This window comes from Theropithecus gelada, chromosome 7b (assembly GCF_003255815.1).
Source record: "Theropithecus gelada isolate Dixy chromosome 7b, Tgel_1.0, whole genome shotgun sequence".
In the NCBI taxonomy this organism is placed as follows: domain Eukaryota; kingdom Metazoa; phylum Chordata; class Mammalia; order Primates; family Cercopithecidae; genus Theropithecus; species Theropithecus gelada.
In genome coordinates, this window is record NC_037675.1 from 3904498 (window position 1) to 3920032 (window position 15535).

At 47.9% G+C, this 15535-nt stretch overlaps 2 pseudogenes; one reads left to right on the forward strand and one right to left on the reverse strand.

Annotated features, from left to right (window-relative positions):
* The window catches only part of LOC112629147, a 44143-nt pseudogene extending 42740 nt beyond the window's left edge, over positions 1–1403 (reverse strand).
* The window catches only part of LOC112629148, a 185610-nt pseudogene continuing 171476 nt past the window's right edge, over positions 1402–15535 (forward strand).

The window sequence follows — 15535 nt, forward strand, 5'->3', positions numbered from 1 at the left end:
CTATGAATGACAGACATTTAAGCTAGTTCCATCTGGGGAACTGAAACAGAATCATGTTCATATAATAAGCCACACGAACCAAATTCAGTGGAATACGTGCACCCAAAATTGGACCAGACTTGTACTTAATGCAGCCTGCAAATCCCCAAGAGTCCACGACGGAATACAAGAACAGTAACACTGGTTTCTCAACTGATCTTAGCTCCTTCACAAACTTGCCAATAATGACCTTTCAAGAACTGCACCGTTTGTCCTCATCTGGGCAATCCAATGGTTTAGAAAAACTGAATAAACTGCTTCTTCAAAATTAAAACAATGCGGGGGGTGGGGGGGAAGTAGTAACAAACAACAAAAAAAGGCACACTGGTTTTTACTCTACTGAAGCAATCAACTCTCCAAATAACTTCATTAATGAGTGTCAGCAAAGAATGAACACCAAAATACCGCTCAATCCAACTTCCATCGTGAATTCCTGAGTTCACAGTAGGAGCATTAAATGTGACGGTATCACTCTGCTATAATAACCATTTCCAAAACAAACCTATCTACCCCCTTTCTTGAGTTTAAAAAAGAGAGAGAGAGGAGAGAAAGAAATAAAGTTTGTTTGAGGATTTTTCCTTTTTTCAATTTCACATACCGGTTTGCCTTTACAAAAAAAAAAAAATAAGATTAGTCTCAAAGTATAGCTGCAAGTTGGACCGACCGCACAGGTCTCCTGGGTCATTCGACTCGGAGCGGCGGGGTTTCGGCCGGGCCGCGTCCGGGAGAAGCAGCGGAGACCCCAGCAGGCGGGCGCCGTCGGACAGATTTACCGTCTGCGTCGGCCCCCGGGGAGCCGCTCCCCCGCTCCCGCAGCACTTGTTCTGGGCGCGGACTCCAAACGGAGGCCGCCGGCCCCAGGGGAGGAGTGAGCCCGCCCCAGCAGCGCCACCCAAAGGACCCGGGGCAGGGTTCGGAGCCATCCGCGGCCGGGCGCGCCCCCCACCCGGAAAGCGGCGACGGCCCCAAGTTGGGCTGCGGAGTGGGAGGCGCGCCGAGCCCCAGGCAGACAATACGGGAGAAGGGTGATGCGCAGAGAGGAGGGGTCCGCAAAGCTGAGGTCCCCGCGCCGCCCGGCTACCCACCCGTCCCGCCTGCCCCGGAAGCCCCGCGCAGCTCCGGGGCCCGCCCCACCTAGCAGCCGCAGGGGACGGGCCGCGCTCCGCACTCCCACCCCTCCTCAAATCACAAAACTTCCCCCAACTCCGCCAACTAAGTTGCGCTCTCACAGTGAAGCTCCCGGGGCTCCCCCGCCGGCCGAGACAGCTCCTCACCTTCGCCGCACAGAAAAGCAATAGGCGGCCGCTCCCCCAGCAGAGGCGGCGGTGGCTAAAGAGGCGGCGACCGAGGCGAGCAACCGGCATGGCAGTCTCCACCCAGCCCAGGCGCTTCACCGCGGCTGCTCGGGCTACGCGCTGGCCCTGCACACAGCCCCGCCTGCGCACCAGCTACCAGCGCCCGAGGGTGGGCGGGGCACGCAGGAGGGCGGTAACGCCTGTGAGTCCTCCCGTGAGTACACGCGGAGCGAGGGCTGCGAACTAGGATTGGACGGAAGAGCTGCCCATCCCGCCCCACGAGACCAATAGTAAGGCACCTGGGCGGGGCACTCAGGTTGCTAAGGGGGGCTGAGGTTGACCGCAGCTGCTGCTTTGTGGCAAAGTGATCAAATTAGAGTGGCTGGCAGAGACTTCTTTCACTGTCTCCTCTCCGCCCTGTCTCCAGAAACCGCCCTTTCTCTGTGTGCCGGTGGTTACCTGAGCTGCAGCACTTAACCACACATCGTGAAATGATTTACTCCTCTATTTCCCCCACTTCAACTCAGGAAGTGAGGTTTAGTCTTCTGTGTGCACAGCCTAGGACAGTCTAAGGTATTAGGTATTAAACAAGTGTTGGATGGATGCACGGCGCTATAGCGGAATCACAATTGTGACAGTGCATTCCGTGAACTTTTGGCTACTCGATCACCACAAAGTCATTCCGTGTTCGAGCTGCAAACGACCTCAGAAATCATCTGGTTGCTTTGAGAAACAAAATGTGGTCCGTGTACCAACGGTGGCCGAGGAGAATATATTAGTTGATACACAAAGATACTTCTTTTTTCAAATAGTTAAGTGTTTTAGTGCGCATTAGGAGGGAAATGCCTATCACGTCAAACCATTGTTTCATTAATGGTATTTCTTAGGTCAAGTAAAAAGTGGCAAAAAACAAGTGTACTTCAAGAAAAATGTTAAGTAAAAATTGAGACACTTTATATGCAGTTCAAGAACGTGCAAAACTAGTTGACAGTGACTGAAGTAAGAACAGTGGTTAGGTAGGAGGGGACGATTATTGACTGGGAAGGAAGAGGAGGGAACCCTCTGGGTGCTGGTTCTGTATTTTGACCTGGGTGATGGATAACAAAAGTGTATACATGAATAAAAAATACATCCAGTGCACTTACGATTAGTGCACTTTACACATTTTAAACATGTATTTTTAATGTCAATTTTTTAAAATATAGTATGGGCTATGCCCCCACCCCACCCCCAAAAATAATGCAAAGATGCAAATAACTGTCATTTGGGAAACACTGATCCAGGCAGGCTCACTAGCAGTGACCAAACACCTGAGAAAGGGTATTGTGAATACCTGATGTATGTACCAGGAACTTCCATTGCTGAATAGCTCCAAATCTCAGAAATGCTCCTAAGCTAATGTTGAGCTCTGGTGCGTACATATATTCTCTTCTTTTTTTTTTTTTTTTTTGGAAGCAGAGTTTCACTCGTTGCCCAGGCTGGAGTGCAATGGTCCGATATCAGCTCACTGCAACCTCCACCTCCCAGGTTCAAGCGATTCTCCTGCCTCAGCTGCCCGAGTACCTGGAATTACAAGCACACGCCACCATGCCCGGCTAATGTATTGTATTTTTAGTAGAAATGGGGTTTCACCATGTTGACTAGGCTGGTCTCGAACTCCTGACTTCAGGCGATCCACCTGCCTCGGCCTCCCAAAGTGCTAGGATTACACATGTGAGCCACTGCGCCTGACCCTATTTTCTTAATTAACCCTCACAGAATGGCGTTGTTGTTGTTGCTGTTGTTGTTGAGACATAGTCTCGCTCTGTCACCCAGGCTAGAGTGCAGTGGCGCGATCTGGGCTCACTGTAACCTCCGCCTCCTGGGTTCAAACAATTCTCCTGCCTCAGCCTCCTGAGTAGCTGGGATTACGTGCGCCCACCACCATGCCCAGCTAATTTTTGTATTTTTAGTGGAGATGGGGTTTCACCAGCTTCGGCCTCCCAAAGTGCTGGGATTGCAGGCATGAGCCCCTGTGCCCAGCCCAGAATGGCTTTTTAAAAAAAAAAAAAAAAAAAGGTCAAGCATGCCCAGTTCTTCATGTGAAATTATTTCTGTATCACCTTATCATGCTGCTCACCCTCTTCCATTGTTCTCTAATCTGTCCTTGTTGATATTTAAAAGCTGGCACAAGGCCGGGCACAGCGGCTCACACCTGTAATCCCAGCACTTTGGGAGGCTGAGGAGGATAAATCACTCGAGTCCAGGAGTTCGAGACCAGCCTGGGCTACAGGGGAAACCCCGTCTGTACTAAAAGATACAAAAATTAGCCAAGCATGGTAGCCCAAATCCCAGCTACTTGGGAGGCCGAGGTAGAAGGATCACTTGAGCCGGTGAGGCAGAGGTTGCAGTGAGCCAAATCAGCAGGGCAGTTGCAGAGTAGTACGCAAGATCTTCAACCCAGAGACTCCCTAGGCCCCACTTGCTCCAGCTCAAGAGAGCCTGGTTCTGAGGTCTGCCAGGACTGGGGCTCAGCGCTGCCCATGGAAACAGTCGTGCCAGGGAAGAATATCATAACCATATATTTGTAGTCACCTCTCTCCTCCCTTCTGGAAAGGGAGGTTCCCTGGTTTGTGGGCTCTTTGCCCCTGGACATTATTGTGTAGTGAAGGAAGAAAGGTTGAGCTGCAGAGTTGGAGAAACTAAGAGAGGCCAAACTGCTCCATTTGAGGAAAGATCAGGGATCCCAGGAGGGGAGGAGGGGACACCCTGGGGAATCAGGGGGCTTCCCAGGTGGTCCAAGAAGGGGAGGGCAGGATACAGAAAGTCAGAGCATGGTTTTGAGTTTTGGAGACAACAAGAGAAAAGAGGGGGGGATTTGGACAACTGTGAAGAAGACTGGGCTGGGGAGAGAAATGTTTAGAGATTTGGAAGATAGTGTGTTGTGCGATCTATTATGAAAACACCTTCTTTATATCCCTAAAAAACCACCAGCGATGATTCATGATACAATTCAGTGCTTTTGCAGAGGGATTGGTGCCTTTTTAAAATGATAATAATGCATTGGCTTGGCTCCATCTGTGTCAGTAGACAGACATCTTGGGCAGGTTTTATCAGTGTTCCATTAGCTAAATATTAGGTTTCCTATTTTGTGGCTTGCCTTAAACCACTTTGGAGGCCCTTCCACACTGGAAGCCACCTCAGAAATCACCTCTCTGGCCTGCAGCTCCATGTCCCCAAACTCTGGGCTTTCCTAAATGAGTGGCCTCATTCAGAAGATAATACAGCATCCCTCATCTGAAAACCCAAAATCTGAAATGCTTCAAAATCCAAAACTGTTTGAGCGCCGATATGATGTTCGAAGGCCAGGTTCAAAGGAAATGCTCGTTGGAGCATTTTGGATTTCAGATTTTCGAATTCCAAAATCTGCAAAAAATCTGAAATCCGAAATACTTCTGTAATTTAACCTGTAATAGACATTGGGTCCTGACCTTCCAGTTGAGGCAGCAAGCAGTCAACAGAGGCTCACCATGCACCCCTCCTGCCCCTCACCCTCCCACAGGCTTGTGCATCACCCCCCAGCCTCCCTTGCACTCGCTGGGAAGGGGACACGATGCTTCTGCCCTGCCTTCTTGGCTCTTGGGCCACTGTGACAATTGCAGGATTCCAGCCAGCGAAAGTGCTACAGGTAGAAGTACTCAGTACTCTCCATAGAGCAGATTCCAGCAATGGCACAGCAGCCCCGGGAAGTGTGCTGACACACCCAGCTAATTTTTAAACCTTTTTATAGAGACGTGAACTCACTATGCTGCCCAGACTGGTCTCGAACTCCTGACTTCAAGTAATCCTCCCACCTTGGCTTGCCAAAGTGCTGGGATTACGGCATGAACTAGTGCTCCTGGCCAAGAGTTTACTTTCGATTGCTAGTGGTGTTCTTGGTATCTTTTCATATTTGAGGCTTTGGGGCTAATGGTGAAGTATTACACTCACCATCTGAGGTTTACAGGACTTTTGTTTTAATATTGAACAGATGGAATTGTTTAGGTCTGCATCTTTGCAACTATACAAAATGTGAGTCTGCTTTATAGCCATTGAAAAGCAAGAAGTAATATAGTAAAATTTTGCCTGGCTAGAGGCTTTGGAAGGCTGGAGTATTTTGGCTTAATTCTATTGGAAGATGAAGGTGAAAAAAATTCAAAACTTAAATTTGCTGTTGAATGCAATTTGAAAATATAACCAATGATTCCAGTTTTCTTCTCCAGTAATTTTGGACATTCTGATCTACTTGGTGTTTTATTACAGAACTCCTAGTATGCCTGAGTCTTACATTGTGAAGATCCTTTTCTAAAATTTACACATAAGAGGATATAAATGATATTGGATGAGATCAGGCTGGATGAGAACTGATACCTGTAAATATACGTTTTAGATTAAATCTCTGATTGCCACTCATTTTCTTATTTAACTCATAAAAATAAAACACATTGGATGGAGGGTGGGAGTAGGAAGGAGATATACGTCTTTTAATTGCATGTCATTTTCTCATATTGAGACAGAACATATAGTATCCCTGGCTTTGGACCTACAGAAGGAAATACATTTTACTACCTGCTGTATGCCAGAGGTTCTTGAACACCTGGAGGGACTACTGCAGCACAGATTGCTGAGCCCTAGTCCAGAGTTTCTGATTCATCAGGTCCAGGGTGGGGCCTGAGAATTTGCATTTATAAGAAGTTCCCAGGTGCTGCTAGAGCTGCTGGTCCAGAGACTACATGTTTGAAAACCACTCTTATATACTAACTGTAAATTGCAGAACTCTAGAAAAAAGCTTAGTTTGGTCTGGAATAAGAAGCATACAGGTTATGGAGCAAATCATGAAAGATTCAACCCTTGATCCCAGCCTAGTGTGGAATTCAGGTTACAAGCAATACACGGTGACATAACACAATTCTTGGTTTTCATGATTGCAAGTCATAGCCAGGTATTGAGTGAGAAATTCAGTTTCACTCACAGGGCTTAGAGAGGCCAGGTGATTCTAGAAAAATAGGATTTAGTCATTAACCTCATGAGAGTAGGAGTTACTTATGTCCTTTTCCTCTCCCGCATCACTTAGCATTTAGCCTTACTTTACAAGGGGCTTGTATTTATTTTAAACTGATAAAGGGCTTTGAGTGCTTATTAAATGGAAAGCATTGTGTATTTATTTAATGATTTATTTAGAGACTGAGTCTTATTCTGTTGCTCAGGCTGAAATGCAGTGGCACAATTTTGGCTCACTGCAACCTCCACCTCCCTGGTTCAAGCGATTCCCCTGCCTCAGGCTCCCAGGTGACTGGGATTACAGGTGTCTGCCACCATGCCCAGCTAGTTTTTGTATTTTTAGTAGAGACAGGGTTTCATGATGTTGGCCAGCTGGTCTTGAACTCCTGAGCTCAGGTGATCTACCCGCCTCAGCCTCCCAAAGTGCTGGGATTGTAGGCAATAACCATCAGGCCTGGCTTGGTTTTTCTCCCAAAGGCTCAGGTTCATGCAATACAAATCCTTACATGTGAGAAAACTCAGCTGCAGACAGCACTATACTACACCCAACATGCTGCCAGGCAGTTTGAAGGTGGGAATCTGGGCACCCCATCATCCTTCAACTTGACACATTGACAGACCTTTAGGGGAAGTTCTTTGGGCCCCATCTCAACCTCTCTCATTCCAGAAGAGGCCAAGGATCTGGCCGGCCGCCTGCAGTATTTCCAATGGCGTGTGGGAGTGTTGGAGCAGGAGTAGAAGAAGGCGAATAGGGTGAGTCAACCGTCTAACCATACCCTGGCAGCCCGGCTTTCCAGATGGAGGAGTGAGTCTAAAGGTCCCTTCTGCAGGAAGGCATGTCCCACCCAGAAGGCAGCATGGGCCATTTCTCACTGCTTTTGTGTGTGGTCATTAGAGGCAGCCTGGGGCTGTGTCGGCTGCTGTGGGTAGGTTGGGGGACACTGTGGGGAGCAAGTACTGGACACAGAGCTTGGAGGCCAAATACCTGCCCTGCCCTTACCTGGCTGTGGCATTGATCAAGTCCTAGGTGGGGTTTACGATACTTGTACCATGAAGATACAAAAGAGTATCTTTAGTATATTACCATTTGTGTAGAGAGTGGGAACACGTGTGTGTGTGTGTCTGTGTGTGTGTGTATGTGTGTACTATGATAATACACATAAAATATGTCTGCAAGGATTCGTAAAAAACTCAAGAGAGAGGAACAGGGTGACTGGGAGATATTTCCCTTCTGTATTTTCTGAGTTTTGGACCATGCAAATGTACTCTTCAAAAAGTGAACACCGGATGTCCTCCACCCCCAGCTGTTAAAGATGGAGGACATCCAGGTTCTTGGCATCTTGAACAAAGAATTGGACAAAACACACAAACAAAGCAAGGAAGGAATGAAGGGATTTATCGAAAATGAAAGCACACTCCACAGTGTGGGAGCGCGCCCGAGCACAGGGGCTCAAAGGCCCCGTTACAAAATTTTGGGGGGGTTAATGACCCCTTAGAGGATTCCATTGGTTACTTCGGGTACGCCCTATGTAACTGGAGAGGATGAAGTAAAGTTACAAAGTCATTTACGCGTACGCCCTATGGAGAGGATATTTCCTGTTATAGCTGAAGTGTGAACTGGCCTTATGTTCCCTGCCTCCAGACCCTATTTTCCTGCCTCACAGTGAAAACAGGGGCATAGACAATCAGATATACCTGGATGTTTAGCTCCTAGCTCTGTCTGAGTGATCTTGGGCAAGCACTTAACCTCTAATACCCCATGTTTTTCATCTACACAATAGAGGTGATAATAGTAACTGTCTCCTATGGTGGTTGTGAGGATTAAATGGGGTTGTTAGCATGATGCCTGGTGAAGCACTCAACAAAGGTTCAAACAGGGGTAGTCATAACGGTAAGAACGATAGCAATATTCTCTGATCTCTCTGGGCCTCTCTGCTAGCCAGCTATAAATTAGATCTCTTTTCCTGTCCCTTCCACCCTTACTGAGTTATTTTAGAAACAAATGAGACCATGGGCTTGGAAATGCCTTGAAAACATGTCAGGCATGATTGAGAGTGACGAAGTGTTACTTTGGAATAGTCACTGTAGCTGTTGTTCCTGCTCAGCCAGCTGCTCCTCTGCCTGCTGTATCCTGACTTCACCTTTCTGTATTTGCAGGACAACAACCAGTTAAGCAGAGACAGAGATGCCCTCAGGCTGCAGGTGGACAAGAACACCTAGGATGGGGGAAGGTGGAACGGGAGGTCTGCAGCCCTTAGCATGGGTGGCGTGGGCGAGGTGGGAGGGGTGCAGGTGAGCATGGTGAGGTGGTCGTACAGGTCTGCATGCGTGCACCGCTAAGCTCTAATGCCATCCATGCCCCTCACTCATGCTGTAGATTCGGGCAACTCATGACATTTGATTCCTGGGGTCTCTTCCAGTGCCACGGTTCTGTGGTTGTGGGGCGAGGGTAGAGGGTTGATCACCAAAACAATCCTTTCTATTCTTCGTTCATTCCTTTCTCTGCTGCCTCTGGCCATAGCAACAGTAATAAGGAGCTGAAGCAGGAGAACTCAGCTTAGGCAGAGCAGCTTCCAATTGCGCTGACCCACAAGGCAAGGGTGCAGCGTGACTTGGAGGAGCTGAAAAACAAACTGGAGATTGCCGACCTCATGCTTCAGCAGGCAAGAGGCTGTAGCTCCAGGGCAGTGGGAGCCCCATCCAGCTGGGGCCATGGTCTAGGGATCATGCTGGATATGGGGAGGCTCCAGCCAAGAGCTGGAAAATTTGAGTCCTTGTTCTGCTTCTGCCATAGAATCCTCTAGAGACTGCTAAAAATCTACAAACTGAGACCCTGTCATAGGCCTGGGGAATCAGAATCTCAAGGTTAGGGCTTAAATTTTTTTTTCTTAAAGCATCATGGATGAAAGCCATTATTTTATAGATTACATTTATATGGCTAGCTCATGAGTCTGTGTATTTCCTTCTGAGGTTCAAGTCAACACTTTCACTATTCCATGGTAATAAGAGAGAGTTGTGATCATCTTTTTTCTTTTTCTTTTTTTTTTTTTTTGAGATGAGGTCTTGCTCTGTGATCCAGGCTGAAGTGTGGTGGTGCTATCTTGGCTCACTGCAACTTCCACCTCCCAGGCTGAAGCCTCAGCCTCTCAAATAACTGGGACTACAGGTGCATGCCACTGCACCTGGCTAATTTGTATTTGTAGAGACGAGGCTTTGCCATGTTGCCCAGGCCGGTCTGGAACTCCTGAGCTCAAGGAATCCACCCGCTTCAGCCTCCCAAAGTTTTGGGATTACAGACATGAGCCACCATGCCTGGCCTGAGAGCTCTTTAAAATTATTTAATTTTTTGTTTCTAAAGCAAAGCAACTTGACAGAGATCTTTATTGACTGAGTCGTACATTGAGCCTAGCCCTAGCTCATTTAAAGGCACTGTGTGGAATGGCCTGTGCTCCCCAGATCGAAACTTCTCCCACTTCACCATCCAGTTGTCTAGCTGCTGCGAAGCCCTGGATGCTAACCAGCAGTTACAGCAGGCCATGGAAGAGCGGGCACAGCTGGAAGCATACCTGGGGCCCGTGAGGCTTTGCAGAAGGAGGGACGTGGAAGGATGATGACACCAGGTGGCCAGGAGTAGGTGAGGACCAGTGACAGCCCTTCCTAACTTCCGTGTCAATTCTCGCAGTTGATGGAGTGGCTGTAGTATCTACAAATGGAGAGACCAGTGCGCTGAGTATCTCCATGGAGAGCATGCCATGTGTGGCAGAGGATGCAGGAGATATCAGAGCAGGTGAGACCTGACCCTTCAGTCCCCGCCTAAGAGAGGTCGCTTGATCGTTCTGAGCATCTATGCAATGGGAGGAACACAGCCAGAAGTGATCATGGGTCTGGGCTTTGTGGAGGTGGAGGCAGAGAGGGAGATGGTAGCCTGCCCAGCTACCAGCCCCTCTTCTCCAGGGCCCTTTCCCCCTGTGCTTTGGGCAGGTTTGCACATTGAAGGAGGAGAAGAAGCATGACCTGCATCAGGTACAGGAGCTGGAGACAAGCTTGACCAAACTGAAGAACCAGATGGGTGAGCTGGGGCTGGGGTGACCTCAAAGCAGGACTGGCATCGGAGGGCTGTGGGGGTCACTTAGAATGCCCCAGGGAGGTGGGTGGATGGAAGGGCTTTGAGGCAGAGGGAAAGAGGTCTGTGCCAGGAGATGGCAAGTCTTGTCATCTCCATGAGCCTCAGTGTCCCCATCAACAAAGAGGGAGGAGTGCCGATTGTCAGCCACCCACAGTGCTCTCTATCTGAAAGGGGCTTGGAAGATTGGCTACCATCGAGTACAAGGAATCATTAGCAGGGAGGCCAAGTTTGCAGAGCCTGAGAGGAGCTGTGCACCAAGAGGAGGGTTTTTTGAGAATCCAGAGGCCCTTATTGTCTGCTTCCTTTCTCAGCTGAACCCCTACACCTGGAGCCCCCAGCAGGACCCTCAGAGGTGGAGCAGCAGCTATAAGCTGAGGTCAAGCACCTGTGAAAGGAGCTGGAGAGTCTGGCAGGACAGCTCCAAGCCCAGGTGGAAGCCAATGAGGGCTTGAGTCGCCTGAACCGGGAGCAGTAGAGGCCGCAGGAGCAGAAAGCAGAGCTCTGGGAGGAGCAGGGAGAGGCACGCAGGTCCTCTGTGCAGAACAACCACACCACCATCAGCCGTGCGCTCTCCCAGAATCGCCAGTTCTAGGAGCAGCTGGCCAAGCCGAAGCAGATAGTAACCCCCGCCCCATCCAATAAGGGCTAGGAGGCGGGCACCAGTCTCTGGGGAAGGGAGGTGTGAGGCCAGAGGCAGCTCCAGCCTGGGGGACAGGTGACCCCAGCAGCCTCCAGGGCAGTGCTGTGACTGTTTCTTGCTTCTTGCCCTCCGAATTTTAGAGGTGGGTAGCCCTGGATTCCTCCCAGGTCTGAACGTCATCATCCCAGCTAGAGGCGTGGAGCTCCCCAGTCATAAGGAAAGAGACAGTATTATAAGAGCCTCCTTAGATTCAACCTGAATTCCAACCTCGTCTCCACTGCTCACCATTGAACTACCTTGCATCTCTAAGTCTTGGTTTCTTTCACTTAAAAAGGAAGTGAGCTTTTTCCTTGCAGAGGGTTTGAGGATTAAATGAGATAATAGGTGGAAACATTAGGCATGTAGCACACTCAGCAGATGGTGGTTGGCTCCCTCTGCTTTGCCACCAGTCTGTGGCCTACAGTTTAAATGGTGAGAAGAGGATGTGAGATTTGAGGCTGAGGAAAGAGGCATGGGGTTCCAGGCAAGGGAGGCAGTCACTTAGGCCTGTAATCCTAGCACTTTGGGAGACCAAAGCAGGAAGATTGCTTGAAGCCAGGAGTTCAAGACCAGCCTGGGCAACATGGCAAGACTCCCATCTCTATAAAACTAGGCCAGGTGTAGTGGCTCACACCTGTAATGACAGCAGTTTGGGAGGCCAAGGTGGGAGGATCACTTGAGTCCAGGAGTTTGAGACCAGCCTGAGCAACATGGCGAGACTCTGTCTCTATAAAAATAGGCTAGGCATGGGCCGGGCACAGTGGCTCATGCCTGTAATCCCAGCACTTTGGGAGGCCTAGGTGGGCAGATCACGAGGTCAGGAGATCGAGACCATCCTGGCTAACATGGTGAAACCCCATCTCTACTAAAAATACAAAAAATTAGCCCGGCGTGGTGGTGGGTGCCTGTAGTCCCAGCCACTTGGAAGGCTGAGGCACAAGAGTGGGGTGAACCCAGAGGCAGAGCTTGCAGTGAGCCAAGATCATGCCACTGCACTCCAGCCTGGGCAACAGAGAAAGACTCCATCTCAATTAAAAAAAAAAAAAAAGGACAGGCATGGTGACCCACACCTGTAATTCCAACATTTTGGGAGGCCAAGACCACCATGGGCAACATAGTGAAACCCTGTCTCTACAAAAAAATACAAAAATTAGCCAGGCATGGCAGCACGGCTGTAGTCCCAGCTACTTGGGAGACTGAGGTGGGAGGATCACTTCAGCCTGGGAGGCAAAGGCTGCAGTGAGCCAAGATTGGGCCACAGCACTCCAGCCTGAGGGACAGAGCTAGACCCTGTCTCTAAATAAATAAGTAATTAATTAATTAAAAACAAATTTTAATACGTTTTTTCTTTTAAAAAATTTTTATGGGAACATAGTAGGTACGTATTTTTATGGGGTACATGAGATATTTTGATACAACCATGCAATGTAAAATAAACACATCATGGAGAATGGGGTATCCATCCCCTTAGGCATTTATCCTTTGTGTTACAAACGACCCAATCTCACTCTTTGAGTTATTTTAAAATGTACAATGTACTCCATGGAGCACTTAGTAGGTGTGAGTCTCCCTATTTACCATGTTATATGCACTTTTATTTTAATTTTCAGAAAAGCCCGATGAGTTAACTATTATTAACACACCTTATTTTTATATGAGAAAAGTGAAGCTTAAAAAGGTGGGCGATTTGTCTAGGGTCACTCAACTCAAAATTAGTAGTGTCAGAACCAACTCTAAGATTTTGTAGACAATTTTTTACTGGGAGAAATGGTGTAGTGACTTCAGAAAGGATAGAATTCAATTGATATTACAAAGAGGCATAAAATGTTTACATAGAGACATTTTACTATTTGATTTGAACATTGCATGTCAGAGGTAAATATCTGATGTTTGCTGTTGGTTACCCAGCAAATGACATAGATGGGACATGAGATTCTGGATACCACCCCACTTATTTAATTCTAAGGAAGCGATTAGGAAACAAAGTACAGCAATTTCTTCTCAAAAAACCATTGTCATGAGAGGCCAACACAGACTCAAGTGCTAGGTAGCAGTGTCATGGTGACCTGTGTTAGACCACAAATTTTTGTAGGTCAAGAGAGGTTGGATATTGGCAATTTCATAGTTTTCCATTTAATACAACTAGATCTTCTTATTGAAAGGTAACTGATATGGTTTGCATCTGTGTCCCCACCAAATCTCATGTTCAGTTATAATCCCCAGTGTTACAGGTGGGGGCTGGTGGGAGGTGACTGAATCATGGGGGCAGTTTCTCATGGTTTAGCACTATCCCCCTTTGGTGCTGCATAGTGAGTGAGTTCTCATGAGATCTATTTATTTAAAAGTGTGTAGCATGCCCCCCGCCTTCCTCCTGCTCTGGCCACATAAAGGTATTTCTTCATAGCAGTGCAAGACGGACTAATACAGTAGCCTCGGCAAAGTGTGCAGAATGAAGGCGAAATGGAAAAAGAAACCAAGTTAGAACTTTTGTGGTGCTACAGGCAAGGAGTTTTTGTAATAGCAGCGTTTACAGGGAATGGTTGAGTAGGTTCCTGAATCATTTCCAAACTAAAATGATGGATTACCAAGTGGACATGAGAGGCGAGAACATGAGAATCACCAGGAAGACGCTGTGGTTTGCAATAAAAGACACTGAGAGCATTCCATGAGGTTCAACTTCTTCCAATGTCAAGAATTTTGAAAAAGGAAGAGTTTCTTTACACTTCTATACACTTTATTCTATATGCCAGAATTGGGTCCATGCTCATTCAAAAAAATGCATTTCTGTTTTAAAAACAAATGCTCGGCTGGGCAAGGTGGCTCACGCCTGTAATCCTAGCACTTTGGGAGGCCGAGGAGGGCAGATTACTAGGTCAGGAGATGGAGACCATCCTGGCCAACAAGGTGAAACCCCGTCTCTACTAAAAATATAAAAATTAGCTCAGTGTGGTGGTGCATGCCTGTAATCCCAGCTACTCGGGAGGCTGAGGCAGGAGAATCACCTGAACCAGGGAGTTGGAGGTTGCAGTCAGCTGAGATTGTGCCACTGCACTCTAGCTTGGCAACAGAGTGAGACTCTATCTCAAAAAAACTAAAAAAAAGAAAACCAATGCTCAAAAAACAAGTGACAAAACCTAGACTCCCCATGTTGCAAAATGGAACTTAGCATGCCTGGTGAGGAAGGAGGTGAGATGAGAACTGCCTGCCATGCACACTGTCGCCCATCCCATCAGTGTGGGGTGCAGTTCCACCACTCTGCAGATACCGAGCTAGCACTTACCAGGAGGCAGGCTCAGGGCTGGGTGTGCAGCTGAAGAACACATTGCCTTTCCCTTCCCCAGCCCTTCTAGGCGAGGAGGCGGTCTGTTCAATGGGAATCTACAGTAAGAACCATGGAGGTTGTAACAGGGAAGTAAAGGCCAAAGCTGCAGGAGAAGAGTAAAGGGCTCTAATCTTATCTAGTGTGTTTTGATGTCCCTATACACACACACATGCACACACACAGAGGCACATATACACATGTACACCCACATACATATGCACACACACCCATACCCAGCAACGCATATGCAAATATGCACACATGTACACACTCACATCCACACATATGCATAAACACATGCACACAATTCATATCTGCACATGCACAAATGCCTGTGCACATGTGTATGCACACACAGTCACTGCCACATACACATACCACCCCTGCGCATACCTAGACACACAGGACCACCCCCAAGCTCACTCTTTCTCACTGGGAACCTTCTCACTACTATTGAGACTCTGTGAGAGTTAATACTGACCGTCAACTTGATTGGATTGAAGGATGCAAAGTATTGATCCTGGGTGTGCTTGTGAGGGTGTTGCCAAAGGATATTAACATTTGAGTCAGCGGGCTGGGAAGGCAGATCCACCCTTAATCTGGATGGGCACCATCTAATCAGCTGCCAGCAAATATAAAGCAGGCAGAAAAATATGAAAAGGTTAGATGGGCCTAGCCTCTCAGCCTACATCTTTCTCCCATGCTGCATGCTTCCTTCCCTCAAACATTGGACTCCAAGTTTTTCAGTTTTGGAACTCGGACTGGCTCCCCTTGCTCCTCAGCCTACAGACAGCCTATTGTGTGACCTTGTGATCGTGTGAGTTAATACTTAATAAACTCCCATATATATATATGTGTACATATATATATATTCCATTAATTCTGCCCCTCTAGAGTACCCTGACTAATACAAACTCAAAGAAAGTTTTTTTTCTGTCAGCCTTCCTTGGCCCTCCTGACATAAACAATTGTTGCTAAGCTTCTCCATCCCTGCTCCATGCCTGAGGATGTTTACAAGTTTGCTGCCTGTTTCCCCTTTTGTCCTGATGATTTTG